This window comes from Eptatretus burgeri, chromosome 5, assembly GCF_056783735.1.
Source record: "Eptatretus burgeri isolate ZD-2024b chromosome 5, Ebu_testis_v1, whole genome shotgun sequence".
NCBI classification, from domain to species: Eukaryota; Metazoa; Chordata; class Myxini; order Myxiniformes; family Myxinidae; genus Eptatretus; species Eptatretus burgeri.
In genome coordinates, this window is record NC_140965.1 from 93,961,990 (window position 1) to 93,979,550 (window position 17,561).

The 17,561-nt window shown below is 41.3% G+C and overlaps 1 protein-coding gene across 5 annotated transcripts in view; it reads right to left on the reverse strand.

Annotated features, from left to right (window-relative positions):
* Positions 1 to 13,322, reverse strand: part of LOC147026975 (uncharacterized) — a 32,376-nt gene extending 19,054 nt beyond the window's left edge. The window contains exon 1 of one of the 5 annotated variants that reach the window (XM_085882928.1): positions 13,273 to 13,322. The gene's annotated coding sequence lies outside the window, so the exon portion shown is untranslated. Of the gene's footprint in view, positions 1 to 8,259; positions 8,516 to 8,989; positions 9,061 to 12,757; positions 13,117 to 13,161 lie in introns of those variants that run through there. The other 4 variants (XM_085882925.1, XM_085882931.1, XM_085882924.1 and 1 more) reach the window with 4 other exon arrangements.
* Positions 13,323 to 17,561: the final 4,239 nt, after the last annotated feature.

The following is a 17,561-nucleotide window of genomic DNA, read 5'->3' on the forward strand; positions in this document are numbered from 1 at the left end:
TGACACACCCACTGACACACCCACTGACACACCCACTGACACACCCACTGACACACCCACTGACACACCCACTGACACACCCACTGACACACCCACTGACACACACACACACACACACACACACACACACACACACACACACACACACACACACACACACACACACACACACACACACACACACACACACACACACCCCATGCTATTTCCATATTTTAAATAAGAGAAAAGATAGAAGGATCAATAATAAACTCGAATGGAGGGAAAGAAGAAAGTAAGTATTAACAAATACCAATTTGAATACAGAGAACAACTCGAAGGGCACTCGGTAGAGGGCATACCTCCAGCACGTCATGCCTGGTCCACGACAACATATCTGGCCAAATACATTTTTGAGATATCGTTTTTGAGCCCTGTCTCTCAATGGTGAAGAATCACTTTAAAAAATTCTACTAGTCGGATCCGGATCCGGATCTTCACCAAAATCAAACTAATTCGTTGTGGTCACCCACACCCAACATATCCACCAAGTTTCAACAACTTTTTGAGATATCCTGTACACAAACAAACAGACAGACAGACAGACAGAAAGGGGTCAAAACACAACCTCCTTCACCTTCGGTGGTGGAGGTAACGACAAAGAAAGCCATTTGTGATGTTTTTGTTTTTTTCCCTCCTCCTAACTTATGTTCGTTTCTGTTTATTATTATTATTATTATTATTATTATTCTATATTTTCTTTCAGTTAATTTCAGATACACTCGAAGTTCCCAGGAGCTGTATTTGGCTTGTGAGCTTAGCTTCACTTTTACTTCGTTCGTGTGCACCACAAGGCTGTAGGGTCCCATCATTGTATGAGGGCACGGCTGTGCCGCTGATGCAGTGCCCCCTGTAGGTTAAAGTAGGAATTTCGAATTTGCTCAGGGTGCCGGCGATAGCTCGCCCAACTCTTCACGAAGGACACAATGGGATCTTTAACGTCTACCAACGAATACTGGCAGACGGGATGCCATGAGTTGAACGTCCATCCGAGGGACGGCACACACGTTGATGAATCACCCTGCCTGAGAAACACCGGGATGACGGTTTACCGCCGGGTCGGGATTCGAACCCAGGATGGACAGCTTAGAGTGAGTGTCCAGCGACTTCTCGAATCTGGGACATTCCTGCCAGCCTGTGGGTTTGCTACCCTCCTGATAGTTTCCCTCGTTGTCACAATTTTGCCAGTTTGCTACATTTGGGAGGTTGGGGGAGAGGGGGTAGTGGAGGGAGGAGGTTAGTGAGGAGGGGGAGGGGGTTATACACTCCACTACATTAGTAGACAATGGACAAACACGCATGGCATCGGGATTTGAACCTGTGTTCTTCGAGATTCATGAACCAGAAATTGACATGAGAACTCAGGCAGGCCAATGTTTCGAGTCAAAATCAAAATCGACCTTCATGGATCGACAGTGCAGACAGATGGTGTACTTACTTTAAGGGTAGCAGAGAGAGACTGAGAGTTTGACTCTCTGTCATTTATACTCCTGTACAGATTGTGGAGTCATGTACCTGTCGAGCTTGCGGGTCCACCAAGTCCATTGTTCATTGGTCCGAAGACATTAGCATATTGTCAATGGTAATTAAAGGCTTTTTTGTTATCCAAATGAGAATGGCCAGATAATTATCTGCATATTGTTATTAATTTTGCCTCCAGTTCTCGAGCCATTGATCTATTGTCTTCACAATCAATCAAACATGTACATCTGATCACACCTGCTCGTTTTCAGTGATTTGTCTTTTGTTGAAAGATCTTTTGTTATTCTTCTCAGATGCTGTTCAAATCCAAAGGGAAAACTACATTTACAAACTCTCAGTCGTTTTGCACTTGGTATGTGCACGCCACGATCACTTCTGTCCAATGTGCTTGCGAAAGTGAACTTTGCAGCAAATAGACACTTAAGTTTTGGAATTTATGGGACATACTAGCAGGGACCGGTGGAACATGCAAAGTAAAATTTGATTTCAAGTTCTCAACTCGACCGCCCCCTCCCAAAACTCGTCATCAACCTCCCCCCCCCCCGCCCCCCTCTCCCAAACACCAATCCTTCATCTCCCCCTCCAAATCGAAGGCTTCAATCCCCTTTCCACTCCAAGCCTTCAAACCCCCTTTCCACCACACCTCCCCCCACCCCAGCCACAGTTCCTCAAGCTCTCCATGTTTTTTTTTTGACAGGTATGTTGATCGCCTCCGTATGTTTGTTTGTGTGTTTGTGTGTTTGTCTGTCTGCTCACCTCCAGCCAAAACCGCTCAACCGATCATTCTGAATGTTTCAGAGGTTAATGTCACCGGCCTTGCGACGGACCCACATTGAAGTTTCGTAAAATTCGGTCAACCAAAAAGGTCTACATTGGCCAATCGGACAATTTGAGCCAAATTTTCTAAAATCCTCAAATTTGAACAGGATTTGCATCTCAGGTCATTGAATTCAACCACCTATTATTTTTGAGGTTATTTTAAATCAATAGGTAAGCATAGGCCATAAGGTCAACCAAAATAGGCCAAATGTTTTAATTGTTCCTAAAATTTTCAATTTTCATCCGATTCACTTGAAATTTGAAGACCATTTGCATACGAGGTCGCTGAATTCAACCTCCTATTAAATTTGAAGTCAACATAGACCAAAAGGTCAACATAGGCAAAATTTCTAAAATCCTCAATTTTCATCAGCAATAATAAATCACTGGTCACCTATAAATGGCGAACTACCACAAATTCCACAATGGAATGACAGGACATACGTTTGGGATGAGATTTCCAGAGTACAAACTCCCAAAGAAAAGGAACAACCATCAGAACTTACTGATGCTGCACAGAGGGTAGAACGCGAGAGGAAAACAGAAACGGATGGGATTTTGGATTTAGTTGCAACAACAGAAACAGAAATTGGACAACAGTTTGTAGGATTGAATCAAGAAACGTGACTGGAAACCCCACAACAGGACCAGAGAACGACAGGAAGGGATGCTGTAGCAGCACCCCTAGAGAAAGATTTACCTGAAATCACTAACTTCGATCAAATAGCACCTCTGGAAACAAAACAAATAATATCAACAAGGATAGATTACAATGAGGAGGAGAATAATGGACAAAAACTGAATAAAGAAGAGGAACAGGAGGTTGACAATGAACAGCATAGGCTGGAAGATGAGCTGGCAAATAAAATGGAGGAAATCAATTTAATATCACCCGAGCAAAGACCACAACTCCACCAAATAAACAACAATAAACAGTTTAAAATACAAGTGAGGAGAATAAATCAAGCAGCCGTTAAAATGCTCCCAAAATCACCTAATTTTAGAGAAATTCATGATGTGAGTTTTGCAGCAGCACTGTATGTCCAAGAGAAAAATAACAGGTAAACAACGACACAAAAAACATCGATCGCATAATCTGACCAGAAACAAAACACCACCATGGAAACAGAGACGTGAGAAGCAGAGAGACCGACTGAGGGTGGAAACGGTCAAATAGAACAATTCAAGAGGGGGAAGCAGAAGTCCGAAGTTTAAGAAGATAATTGGACAAGTATAAAAGAAATAACATGTAAACCAATGGACTAGACTCATTAGCTGCCCATAATAACCTCCAATTACATCAGATGACAGGGAAAATATAAAACTACGATGAGGCCAACAACAGAAGAAATCAAAATCAGCAATTTGAAAATAACCTGAAAAACTTATACTGAGAGCTCTGGGAAACAGAAACAAAATGTGACAATTGCTCTGAAAAAAAAAGAGGACCGAGAAAAATTTTGGAAAGGTATATTTGAAGATGAAAAATAACACAAGGAAGCACATTGGATATGACGCTTGGAAAATAAAAAGCAACATCTACAGGGAATGCACCCAATGATAAATTGATGAAGAAAAAATTGGAACACATCTCGCAAAAGCACCGAATGTCAAATGCCGAGGCCCGGATGGGATTCCGAACTTCTGGCTAAAGTAATTACATGCTTTCCGCACTCACTACGCTCAAGCATTTAACGAACTCATCCAAGGGAAACAGTCAATGGACGAATGGCTCACAGAAGGCAACACTCTTCTGATTCCCAAATCTGAAGAAACCCATCTACCCAACAAATTCAGACCAATAACATGCCTACCAACACCATGAAAACTTGAAACAGGTATAATTACCGATGCAGTTTACGACCACCTCACTCAACAATGAGCTTTAGAGGCAGAACAGAAAGGATGTAAAAGGGGATGTTATGGAACAATAGAACATTTATTGTTAAACAAAAGAAAACTCGAAAACTGCAAGCTCCAACAAACCAACTTACCCCACAGCCTGGATAGATAACAAAAAAGCCTTTGATGGTGTCCCACATTCATGGATTATAAAATGTGTTTAAGTATACAAAATTTACCCCCAGATAGTCACACTGATCGAGAAAGCAATGACACTCTGGAACACAACTCTGATACTACCTTACTTGGAAGGAAATATTGATATCCCAAAAGTAAAGATATGACATGATGTCTTACAAGGTGACAGCCTTTCCCCCCTCCTGTTTTGTCTGGCTCTGGACCCACTGAACAACCTCATCAATGAACAAAGACAGATGGATTCAATCGGACACACGACAAAAAAATGAAAAATCACTCATAGAGTGACAACTTCGCAAAATGGCACTCGGTAGAGCACATACCTCTGCCAGGTGGAACAGTTCACGTTTTTTATCCCACTGATGGGCTGGATCCAAACCAAAATCAAATCCACTGTCTTGTTCTTGTCACCTATTCAACTCATCCACCTGGTTTTGTCATAACTCGTTCACAACGTTTTGAGATATAGTGATATATTTAGTGATTGGCCCTATCTATCAATTTTATAAATTAGGCCTGTGTTGACCTTTTGACCTTAAAATTAAGTGGGAGTTGAATTCAGTGACCTGACATGAAAATTCTCTTCAAATTTAAAGTCAATTGGATGAAAATTGAGGATTTTAGAAAATTTGGCCCAAATTGGCCTTTTGGCTTATTTTGACCATTTGGCTTATATTTACGTCAAAATTAATAGCTGGTTGAATTCAGTGACCTGGTATGCAAACACTCTTCAAATTTCAAGTAAATTGAATTAAAGTTGAGGATTTTAGAACTTTGGCCGATGTTGACCTTTTCACCTATAGTGACCACAAAAAATAATAGGTGGTTGAATTCAATGACCTGATATGCAAATGCTCTTCAAATTTCAAGTTAATTGGATTAAAATTGAGGATTTTAGAAAATTTGGTCCAAATTGGCCTTTTGGCTTATTTTGACCATTTGGCTTATATTTACGTCAAAATTAATAGGTGGTTGAATTCAGTGACCTGTTATGCAAACACTCTTCAAATTTCAAGCAAATTGGATTAAAGTTGAGGATTTTAGAACTTTGGCCGATGTTGACCTTTTCACCTATAGTGACCACAAAAATAATAGGTGGTTGAATTCAATGACCTGATATGCAAATGCTCTTCAAATTTCAAGTTAATTGGATTAAAATTGAGGATTTTAGAAAATTTGGTCCAAATTGGCCTTTTGGCTTATTTTGACCATTTGGCTTATATTTACGTCAAAATTAATAGCTGGTTGAATTCAGTGACCTGGTATGCAAACACTCTTCAAATTTCAAGTAAATTGAATTAAAGTTGAGGATTTTAGAACTTTGGCCGATGTTGACCTTTTCACCTATAGTGACCACAAAAAATAATAGGTGGTTGAATTCAATGACCTGATATGCAAATGCTCTTCAAATTTCAAGTTAATTGGATTAAAATTGAGGATTTTAGAAAATTTGGTCCAAATTGGCCTTTTGGCTTATTTTGACCATTTGGCTTATATTTACGTCAAAATTAATAGGTGGTTGAATTCAGTGACCTGTTATGCAAACACTCTTCAAATTTCAAGCAAATTGGATTAAAGTTGAGGATTTTAGAACTTTGGCCGATGTTGACCTTTTCACCTATAGTGACCACAAAAATAATAGGTGGTTGAATTCAATGACCTGATATGCAAATGCTCTTCAAATTTCAAGTTAATTGGATTAAAATTGAGGATTTTAGAAAATTTGGTCCAAATTGGCCTTTTGGCTTATTTTGACCATTTGGCTTATATTTACGTCAAAATTAATAGCTGGTTGAATTCAGTGACCTGGTATGCAAACACTCTTCAAATTTCAAGCAAATTGGATTAAAGTTGAGGATTTTAGAACTTTGGCCGATGTTGACCTTTTCACCTATAGTGACCACAAAAATAATAGGTGGTTGAATTCAATGACCTGATATGCAAATGCTCTTAAAATTTCAAGTTAATTGGATTAAAATTGAGGATTTTAGAAATTTGGCTGATGTTGACCTTTTGGTCTATGTTGACCTTTTGGCCTATGTTTACCTCAAAATTAATAGGTGGTTGAATTCAGAGACATTATATGCAAATTGTCTTCAAATTTCAAGTCAATCGGATGAAAATTGACAATTTTCGATTTTTAAAAAAAAATTGGTGTATTTTGGGTTGACATTATGGCCTATGTTGACCTTTTGGCTGACGATAACCTCAAAAGTAATATCTTCTTGAATTCACTGAGCTGAGAGGCAAATCCTGTTAAAATTTCAATTCAATCGGATGAAATTTGAGGATTTTAGAAAATTCGGCTCAAGTTGGCCTATTGGCCTATGTAGACCTCTTTGGTCGACAGAATTTTACGAAACTTCAATGCCGGACCATCACAGGGTCGGTGACATTAATTTCTGAAAATTTTAGAAGGATTGGTTGAGTGCTTTGGGCTGGAGGCGAGCAGACAGACAATCACACAAACAAACACACAAACAAGCACAAGCAAACGAAGGCGATCAACATACTTGTCAAAGAAAAAAAATTGCCAAGTAACAAACAAACAAACAAACGGAGAGCCTGGTGTTGGCTTAGTGGTTAAGGTGGCGGCTTAGGATCCTCGGGTCCTGAGTTCAAGCCCCGTCGGCTGCTGAATTAATACACCAGGGGGTTGACTCAGCCTGTCATCATTCCAAGGTCAGCGAAATGAGTATCAGTTCCAGTGTGTGTACTGGTAGAGGGGCACTGCATCAGTGACACAGTCGCGCTTCAAGAAATGATAGCTACCCCGGCAGCTAAGCTGCCATACGACCACCACAAACAAACGGAAGCAATCAACATACTTGTCAAAAGAAAGGTGACACATGTACTGTACATGGATGATCTAAAATTCTTTGCCCCAAATTAAAAGAAATTGGCAGATCAACTGAAACTAGAAAAGCAGTACTCGGAGGATATCCGAATGGAGTTTGGTCTTGACAAATGTGCCAAATGCACATTTGTACAAGGAAAAACAAAAAGAACAGACATCTCAAATCGATGAAAGCACAATAATATAGGAACTAGAAAACGAAGCATCCTACAAATACTGTAATTAGGAATAGAAGAATGCCCCCCAGGTACAACACAAAACAATGCATAAAACTTGAGGGGGATCACTCGGTAGAGTGCAAAACCTCCGCCGTCAATACTGCTGGGTCAATTAAGTGAACCTGATGTCCTATTCATTGTAGGTCAAAACGGATCAGACTCTACTGAACCACGATTGAATAAACTAAACTAGATCGTCGCGCATGGAGAAATGCCAAAAAATAAAATCGAAATTTTTTTTTTTTTAAAGTTGCAAAATTTGTTTTTTTTCTCTAACAATTTTTTTTTGGGGGGGAGTTGGAAATCACTTAAAACATGTAGAAATGCAAAAAAAAATTCAAATATTTTTAAAATAAAATCGAAATTCTTTTGAAAAAAAGTTGCAAAATTTTCTGTTTTTTTTTTTTTTGGACAAAGTCCAAAATGTAATGGCATTATCCTTGGACCATACCTAACCCCCCCCCCCACCAAGTTTCGTCGAAATCCGTCCAGGACTTGTTTCCGTAATACTGTTCACAAACAAACAGACAGTGGTGAAAACAGTAACCTCCATCCATCTTCGATGGCGGAGGTTAATAATCGACAAAGAGTACCTACGCAGAATAAGACCAATTCTGAAGTCATCCCTCTCTCCAAGAAACAAAACCAAAGCTATAAACTAACTTGCAATGCCGGTATTCCAATACAGCTGTGCAATTATAAACTGGCCACAATTGGAAAACAACTTAAACACCAAAACAAGGAAACTTCTAACTATTCACAAGATATTCGACAAAGACCAATGCATACCGAAGTTTTACTTACCGAGACGAGAAGGAAGAAGTGGTTTGATGGAGCTTCAAGGCGCTGTCACACCTTGACGATTTAGCCAGCAATGGCAACGTATAAAAATGTATGTAAAACGTTGGCGTATGCTGAAATTTTGATGTTTTTTTTTAAGTTTTGGTCGTATTCATAACGTGTTGGTCGTATGCATAATATATTAGTAACGGGCACAGAACGTTTCGTTGTCTTATAGATAACTCATACCAATGAATGCTTAGCCTGTTGTCAGCGTTCACAACCTATGCCCAACGATAGTTTAACTTAGGCATAGCGCGCTAAACGTATCGCCAACGAACTCGTGGCATAGCCTGTTAAAAACCTGCCGCACGCCGATTTAAATCATAACCGCCTGAGAATTGGAAGGGTCAACCACGCAGTCACACCTTGACGATTTAGCCAGCGTATGCCGACCTATGAAAAATGGGTCTAAAACGCTGGCACACGTCGAATACGGGATGGGTAAGTTGTGTATACGTTAAGAGCATGCTGAAAAACAATGAAGTACGCTGTCATATTTCGTGGTACGTCTAGTACGTCGTGAAATTTCAAGCACGCTGAAAATTTTACGACATACTCGCCGTATGGCTCACAAGTTCCGCTACGCTGGGAATAAGTTGTCGGCACGATATGCGATCGTTGACGCACGTCGACACAAGTTCCTTGTAAGTTACTCATAAGTCAAAACACGTCGAGGTAATGTTTAGCATACCCGAAACTTATTTTCTCCGTCAAGGCACATTTTCTTTTTTTCTGCTTGGCTCCGTGAAGGCATGTGACGAAATATCTGTTGTTGTTGTTGTTGTTTTTTTATTGGTTTTTTTTTTCGTCTATCACGAATTTTAAAATATGTTCGGACATTTGCTTTTAAGTTTCGACGTCGACGTGACAATATCCTCAAACAGAAAATATTCACTGAGGAGGAACTAAGAATAAGACATGAGCAAACTGAAGAGGCAATCGGACGTGACGTAACGGCACGTGACGAAATATCGGAAGTTATTGTTGTTGTTTTTTTTTTTAACGCTGCCAATACACCATTATACGGTAGCTGTAAATTAGAAACATGTTCAGTAAGTTCTGTGGTTGTCCTGAAGACGTCAATCAAATAAATCTACAAACGTCAATATGCGTTGGAGGTACGTTAGACATCGGTTCAAAGCACGTTACTCATAGGTTAGAAATAAGTTTTGGGTACGCTAAGCATTACCTCGACGTGTTTCAACTTATGAGTAACTAACAAGTAAGTGCCTCGACGTGTGTCAACGATTGCATAATGTCCCTCGACGTGTGTGCAACGATCGTGTAACGTGCCTACAACACGTTACTCATAGGTTATAAATAAGTTTCGGGTACACTAATCATAACCTCGACGTGTTTGGACTTATGAGTAACTTACAAGTAGCGTGTGTCGACGTGTGTCAACGATCGCATAACGTGCCTACAACTTATGGCCAGCGTAGCGGAATGTGTGAGTCATACGCTGGCATACGTCGTAAAATTTCAAGCATGCTAAAATTTGAGGACAACCGCAAAGTACAACGATGAAAGCCAGCGTACTACGACGTATGGCGGTGCTTTTCAGCATGCTCTTAATGTTATCAAAACTTACCCATAACGTATTCGACAGGTGCCAGCGTTTCAGACAAATTTTTCATAAGTCGGCATACGCTGGCTAAATCGTCAAGGTGTGGCAGCGCCTTAACCAAGTGCACAGAACATCGTGTGTTGGACTAGCGGAGCATGTGAAAAGCTCCACAGACTATCGGATGAGATTTGTACACAAGCAAGAAAACAACAGACCAGAAAATGGATCCTTAATCCATTTAGCAACAAACTTCCAAAAACAGGTGCAAATTAGAAGGACACTCGGTAGAGCGCATATCTCCGTCACGCAATTCCTGATCCACGAGAACATATCTGATCCAATACATTTTTGAAAAATATACATGCTATATATCGTTTTTGAGCCCGATCTCTCAATGGTGAAGAATCACTTTAAAAAGTTCTTGCAGTCGGATGCGGATCTTCATCAAAATCTAATCAGTTCGTCCTTGTCACACACCGAACCTGTCCAACAAATTTCATCTGGATCTGTCCACAACTTTTTTGAGATATTCTTTACACAAAGAGACAAATGAAATTGCTTGTTGAACAAGGAATTGTCAGAATAACTTTGTCATATCTCCATGATCTCTGAAAAAACAAAAACCTGGAAATCAATTTGGTTCTTATAAGTCGGTAGTGCTACTGTTTAATGAGTTATAGCACTTAGTTTAGTCATGATCATAACTTGGAAGTCAATCGGACTTGAAATGGCGTTTTATCACAATTTGAAATTTTTGACCCGACCCCCCTGACATTCGACCCCCGACCGCTAAGAAGGGTGTTGGAGTGACACCCCAATGAGACATATGGTTGGATGCAGAATTGGAAGATGCACATTTTGGATTTGGTTTGAAGTCGATACGACCATTTTAGCGGACGTTATTGCGAAAATAAGAATTTCGGTTTTTCGGTGACCTTGACCTTTGACCTAGATTCACCAAAAACGACAAGAGTCTAAGTTGGACCATGGTCATGATCATGATGGACCAGTTTGGTCATGATTGCTGAAACGGTGTGGCTGCTACAGGGTAAACAAACACACAAACAGACAGACAGACACACAGAATGACACACACAACTGACCAACATAATTGCCGAAATCCGAAGGATTGCGGCAATTAACAAACAGACAGCAAGGGGTGAAAACATAATCTCCTTCACCTTCGGTGGTGGAGGTAATTATGGATAATATACAGAAAAATGAAACAGAAACAAACACAGCCCCAATGATTGCAAAGAAAAAAAGGAAAAGTACAAAAAGAAATATGAGCAGATATACTCTGACAAATGGGAGAATGACAAAAGAGCAGGAAGATTAAAAAAAAAAAAGTAAAAACAAAAGAGCTCAACAGGACAGGGACCGACAAGGAAGGCTCATTAGAATGGCTAAGAAGAGGTCAAATATGTTGGGATGGAGACCAAGTTATCATCAATGTCCAAGACCAAGGACATCACACTTATGCCTTTAAGAAAATGGCGGTATTGAGCTATTCAGAGAAATGCAGGTTTTGTCAGGAAGAAACAGAAAGTACCAGTCACCTCATTTTGGGATGTAAAAAAAACTCACGTCAACATAGCTGTACACAGAAAGACATGACAGCGTCTGTAGAGTAATCCACTGGCACATCTGAAAACATTTCAACATCCCAGTTCCAGAACAATCATGGAAACACAAACCAGATCTGATCTTTGAAAATGAACAAGCAATGCTCACGTGTGACAAGATGATCCCATCAAGTGCGGACATTGCAAACAAAGCATTGCGTCCAGACATGGTGCTCAAACACAAAAAGGAAAAAACAGCATTGTTGATCAAGGTTTAGGTCCCCAATGACTTCAGACTAAATGCTACAGAAATTAGGAAAATGACCAAATATCAAGATCTGAAAAATGAGGTCAAGAGGATGTGGAAATTGAAGAAAGCTGAAATTGTACCAGTGATAGTTGGGGCTACAGGAATGATGAAAAAATCATTATTGAATACTTAAAAATCATTCCGGGGAATATCACTACAAACGAGCTCCAAGTGGAGGCTGTCAGAGGTTTAGTGAAGCTTTTTAAAAGAGCCCTTGGAACGAGGCTATGAGAACAAAGTTTAACAGTTTGGTTCATGAATCATGATCCTTTACCAAAAAATAGGAGGTGGAGATTTTGAGTTCTCCCACCTCCTGAAATCTGCAAATGGAGATGACAACCAACTGGAAGAAACACTTGGGATGAGTGATTAAAAGTTGGTCCATGTCATCTGAGAGAAAGATGAAGATGGAGCCATCACTGTTGGGAGGACGGCACAACACACAGACAAACATGAGGTGGGAGCGGATGGGAAGTCGCAGCCAAAGGTACTCCTGGGGGTTGGGAGATGTAAGAGCAGTACACGGTGAGTGAAAATGGAGTTTTTGATGTGCAGCACAGCTCCACCGACAGGACGGGGTTGAGGTCAATCAAACCGGAGGAGCCAATAAGTCAGGGAGAGACACGAAGGAGTTGGGGACGACCTGTGGGAGGAAGGATTCTGTTAAACAGATGATGTCTGGTTTCTCGGCAGCGGCCTGCATTGAGGGATCTGTCAGGTTGAAACGAAGGCTCCAGATATTTGAGGTCCACACAGTGAGGAACAGGGGGAGAGGATCTACTGATAGAATGTAGGGATGTGGGAAGAAGCAAGGAGAGGGTGCGGGGTGGGGGACAGCCAGGGGGCAAAGGTGGATTAAGATTTTTTTGGGGTCCTGGTATGGGCACAAAAAAAAATGTCGGCCCAAAATGTCCCAAAAAAGAGGAGTCTGTGTTATTCTCACACTTGCTTAGCCTATGTTTCTTTAGACTCGATTGCAAAAAAAAAAATCCAGATGAACTTCCATGTTTTTATTACCTTTTTTCCTGTTTGGAAAAAAAAGATGCCATGTTAAGGTGTTCCATTACCAATCAGCTTGCTATCGCTTGCTAAGCCTGCCGTTCCTTATCAACAGCTTTGTTGGAGTGCTTGCTTGAATGCTTCTTAAGCCACTTGACCAGCTCTCTACAAGCTACTTGGTATCAACTGAACACACCTGACACCTCCATACTTGCAGGGGTGTGTTCAGTTGATAGCAAGTTTTTTCATTTCTTTTCTGTTTTTTTTTTTTTTTGTACACTGTTTTTTCGCTAAACAGACACCAAACGATGCGATTGATTGAAAGGCAAAAGTCAATTTATTCCGAAGCACGAAACGTTCCCAGATGTCCGACTCCGTCAAGATGGCGTCTCCATTACGTTCCACATCCCCCTCCCCCTTACCTCATCATCTCCTCGCAATCTCTCAACATCCGGCAATACAACAACAACAACAACAACATCAACCACAACATATTTGGAAAGAATAAACACTTTAGAAAGAACACAACATACACAAAGACGAGGCTCGTGGAAGAGCTAAAATTTTCTTGTGGAGCGCTCACCAAGCGGCTTAAGCACTCAAGCAGTCCAACGAAGCCATTAATAAGGAACGGCTGGCTTGGCAAGCGATAGAAAGCTGATTGGTAATTGAACACACCTCAGCACGTTGAACACTGATTAATTGAACACGGAGCTTGGAGGGGGAGGTGGAAACTGAAGGGCGGCAGGATGAGAGGGGGTAGGATGAGAGGGGGGCAGGATGGGGGGGCAGGATATGAAGGGCGGCAGGATGAGGGGTGGCAGGATGAGGGGGCAGGATGAGAGGTGGGCAGGATGAGAGGTGTGGCAGGATGAGGGGGACAGGATGAGAGGGGTGGCAGGATGAGGGGGGTAGGATGAGAGGGGGCAGGATGGGGGGCAGGATATGAAGGGCGGCAGGATGAGGGGTGGCAGGGGGAGGGGGCAGGATGAGAGGTGGGCAGGATGAGAGGTGTGGCAGGATGAGGGGGACAGGATGAGAGGGGTGGCAGGATGAGGGGGGTAGGATGAGAGGGGGTAGGATGAGAGGGGGCAGGATGAGGGGGCAGGATGAGAGGGGGCAGGATGAGAGGGGGGCAGGATGAGGGGCGGCAGGATGAGAGGGGGGCAGGATATGAGGGACGGCAGGATGAGAGGAGGCAGGATGAGAGGGGGAGCAGATGGGAGAGATGGAGGGGTTTTTACACAGAATGGACGTGAAGGGGATGTTATCATCACGTGCACAACATCCTTCGCAAAGTTGACGCCTCAGAATTCCCAGAATGGATAACGTGGGACAGACTTCCCAGGTGAGAATGTTTTTGGTTGACGGCATGGAGGAAAGGAAGTTCGGCTGTGAGTGAAGGAGGAGGCTGGATGGACGAAGCGTTTTGGTTTTGGGAAATAAGCCTTGTGAGGGAGAAAATGAAGAGATTTTGATGAGGAGGATGAGGATGATAAAAGAATAATTGTTTTGTTCCTGATGGAGTAAGAAGCAAAGTAAGACATTTTAATCTACATTTTGGAAGCGGTTTATTAATGTTGTGAAGAGGTTTTTAAGGAAGGGAAACGTTTTATTCAGTTTGAGGATATTGTGATGAACCCATAAAAAACGAGAAGGGTACCCGGTGGAGCGCATACCTCCTCCACATCGACATCATGCCTGATCCACGAGAACATATCGGGCCCGATACATTTTTGAAATATTCCATATATCGTTTTGGGCCCGACATCTCAATGGCGAAGAATCACTTAAAAACAAGTCTGAAGACGACGATGGTTCACGAGCGGTATTTGACGATGTAGAATGTTTCAGAAGTCAAGGATGAGACAATGTGATAATGTTTGACCAAGTTATAAAAATGATCAACATGATGTGGTACGGGTGACGGGTTATTTGCTGCAAAATGTCGAAAACCCGGTTTCGTTCAACAACTTTCAAAATTTGACCTTTGCATAACCTTTAAAGGTCCCAAAACAATGTTGTGGACGTTAAAATAAGGAAACAGGATACGTGCTATAGCTTATTGGAGTTAGTTCGTCGAACAAGGTCGAAAACCCGGTTCGATTCCCACAACTTTGAAAATTTGACCTTTGTGAACTTTAAAGGTCAAAGGTCAAGGATTATGACCTTTGGTGCAAAACTTCCTCTGGAACATTCCAGGAATAATACAACGTCATATAGGCTATATGGCATTTCGCACTCCTCGGATTATCCATACTTTGATGAAATCAGTGTAAAAACAAACTTGAAGGGGGCGCCACGGACAAGGTGTTCGAGACAGAGCAAAATGGTTTCAAGACTTTAGGTGGGGAATGACCTCAAGATTATGTATAAAAAATATTGTCATCCGAGCTCTCAAAGTTTGGGCGGTCATATGATTTTTATGTCAAAATTCACAATTTTCTAAGTTTTTGCCCTTGGGACGAAAATGAAAAATCGGACAACGACAAGTTTTAGATAATTCATTTTGCTATTCAAATACTGAAGAACCCATTCCGTTCAGTCAATTCCCTCAGAGAAGATAGATTTTTAATCCGACGACCCCCTAAAAATGGCAATTTTTTGGGCGTGGCTCCGTCCACAATGGGCGTAGCACGCCCTCATCCAGGAAAACACAACAAGACATTAATGTAGAACACATAACCAAGTTTCATCAAGATCGGATAAAAGTCCACAGAATTATGCTCTGGACAGACAGACACATAGACAAGCCGGTAGGCGGACAAGGGTAGTCGGCCGTTGCTAGGCAACGGAGGGATCCATAGCAACGGTTATTTCTCACACATAACTTGGACATACCATGAACCTACCATACCAGTTTCATGTATATTGGGTAGTCGATCCAGTCGAAAAAAAAAAAATTTCAATATTTTGAAATTTGTTCTACCCTTATTATCAGTTTTTCCGTCGATTATGTTTGTCTGTCTGTCTGTCTGCCTGTTCGGTCCAGTGCTCCGTTAATACAATGGCGATTTCGATGAAACTTGGTTGGTAGGTTCATACCATGACCTAGTTGTGTGCAAATGAGAACCGTTGCTATGGACACCACCGTTGCCTAGCAACGGGACTTTGAATTTTTTTAAAAATCATAAAAAATTAATTTTTTCGAAAATCAAAAATCGGGCCACGAGCGACTGTGGGCAGTACATTCAGCCATATTGTCAAAAATTTCCAGCTGGATCCTATGAAAACTGACGGCGAAGATAGACTTTGAATGAACCCTGGTCGAAAAGAATAAAAAAGCGAAGTTCGTTATATCTCAGAGACTATGAGTCAGATATTCATGAAACTGGTATGGTAGGTTCATGGTATGTCCTAGTTATGTGTGAGAAAGAACCGTTGCCATGGACCCCTCCGTTGCCTAGCAACGGCCGAAAAACCTCAATGTGGGGGTATTTTAACGAAAAAAAACAATCTGCAGCATTAACCCTTGAAGCTGGAATCATGAATTTTATTGCGCTTAATCCCCAGGTCATTCCCCATCGAACGGGCCCATCGCGTCAGGTTCTATTGGGTAGTCGACTACCCATGTCCGCCTACCGGCTTGTCTGACTCATAGTCTCTGAGATATAACGAACTTCGTTGTTTTTATTCTTTTCGACCAGGGTTCATTCAAAGTCTATCTTCGCCGTCAGTTTTCATAGGATCCAGCTGGAAATTTTTGACAATATGGCTGAATGTACTGCCCACAGTCGCTCGTGGCCCGATTTTTGATTTTCGAAAAAATTAATTTTTTATGATTTAAAAAAAAAATTCAAAGTCCCGTTGCTAGGCAACGGTGGTGTCCATAGCAACGGTTCTCATTTGCACACAACTAGGTCATGGTATGAACCTACCAACCAAGTTTCATCGAAATCGCCATTGTATTAACGGAGCACTGGACCGAACAGGCAGACAGACAGACAGACAAACATATCGACGGAAAAACTGATAATAAGGGTAGAACAAATTTCAAAATATTGAAAAAAAAATTTTTTTTTTCGACTGGATCGACTACCCAATATACATGAAACTGGTATGGTAGGTTCATGGTATGTCCAAGTTATGTGTGAGAAATAACCGTTGCTATGGATCCCTCCGTTGTCTAGCAACGGCCGACTACCCTTGTCCGCCTACCGGCTTGTCTATGTGTCTGTCTGTCCAGAGCATAATTCTGTGGACTTTTATCCGATCTTGATGAAACTTGGTTATGTGTTCTACATTAATGTCTTGTTGTGTTTTCCTGGATGAGGGCGTGCTACGCCCGTTGTGGGCGGAGCCACGCCCAAAAAATTGCCATTTTAAGGGGGTCGACGGATTAAAAATCTATCTTCTCTGAGGGAATTGACTGAACGGAATGGGTTCTTCAGTATTTGAATAGCAAAATGAATTATCTAAAACTTGTCGTTGTCCGATTTTTCATTTTCGTCCCAAGGGCAAAAACTTAGAAAATTGTGAATTTTGACATAAAAATCATACGACCGCCCAAACTTTGAGAGCTTGGATGACAATATTTTTATGCATAATATTGAGGTCATTCCCCACCTAAAGTTTTGAAACCATTTTGCTCTGTCTCGAACACCTTGCCCATGGCGCCCCCTTCAAGTTTGTTTTTACACTGATTTCATCAAAGTATGGATAATCCGAGGAGTGCGAAATGCCATATAGCCTATATGACGTTGTATTATTCCTGGAATGTTCCAGAGGAAGTTTTGCACCAAAGGTTATAATCCTTGACCTTTGACCTTTAAAGTTCACAAAGGTCAAATTTTCAAAGTTGTGGGAATCGAACCGGGTTTTC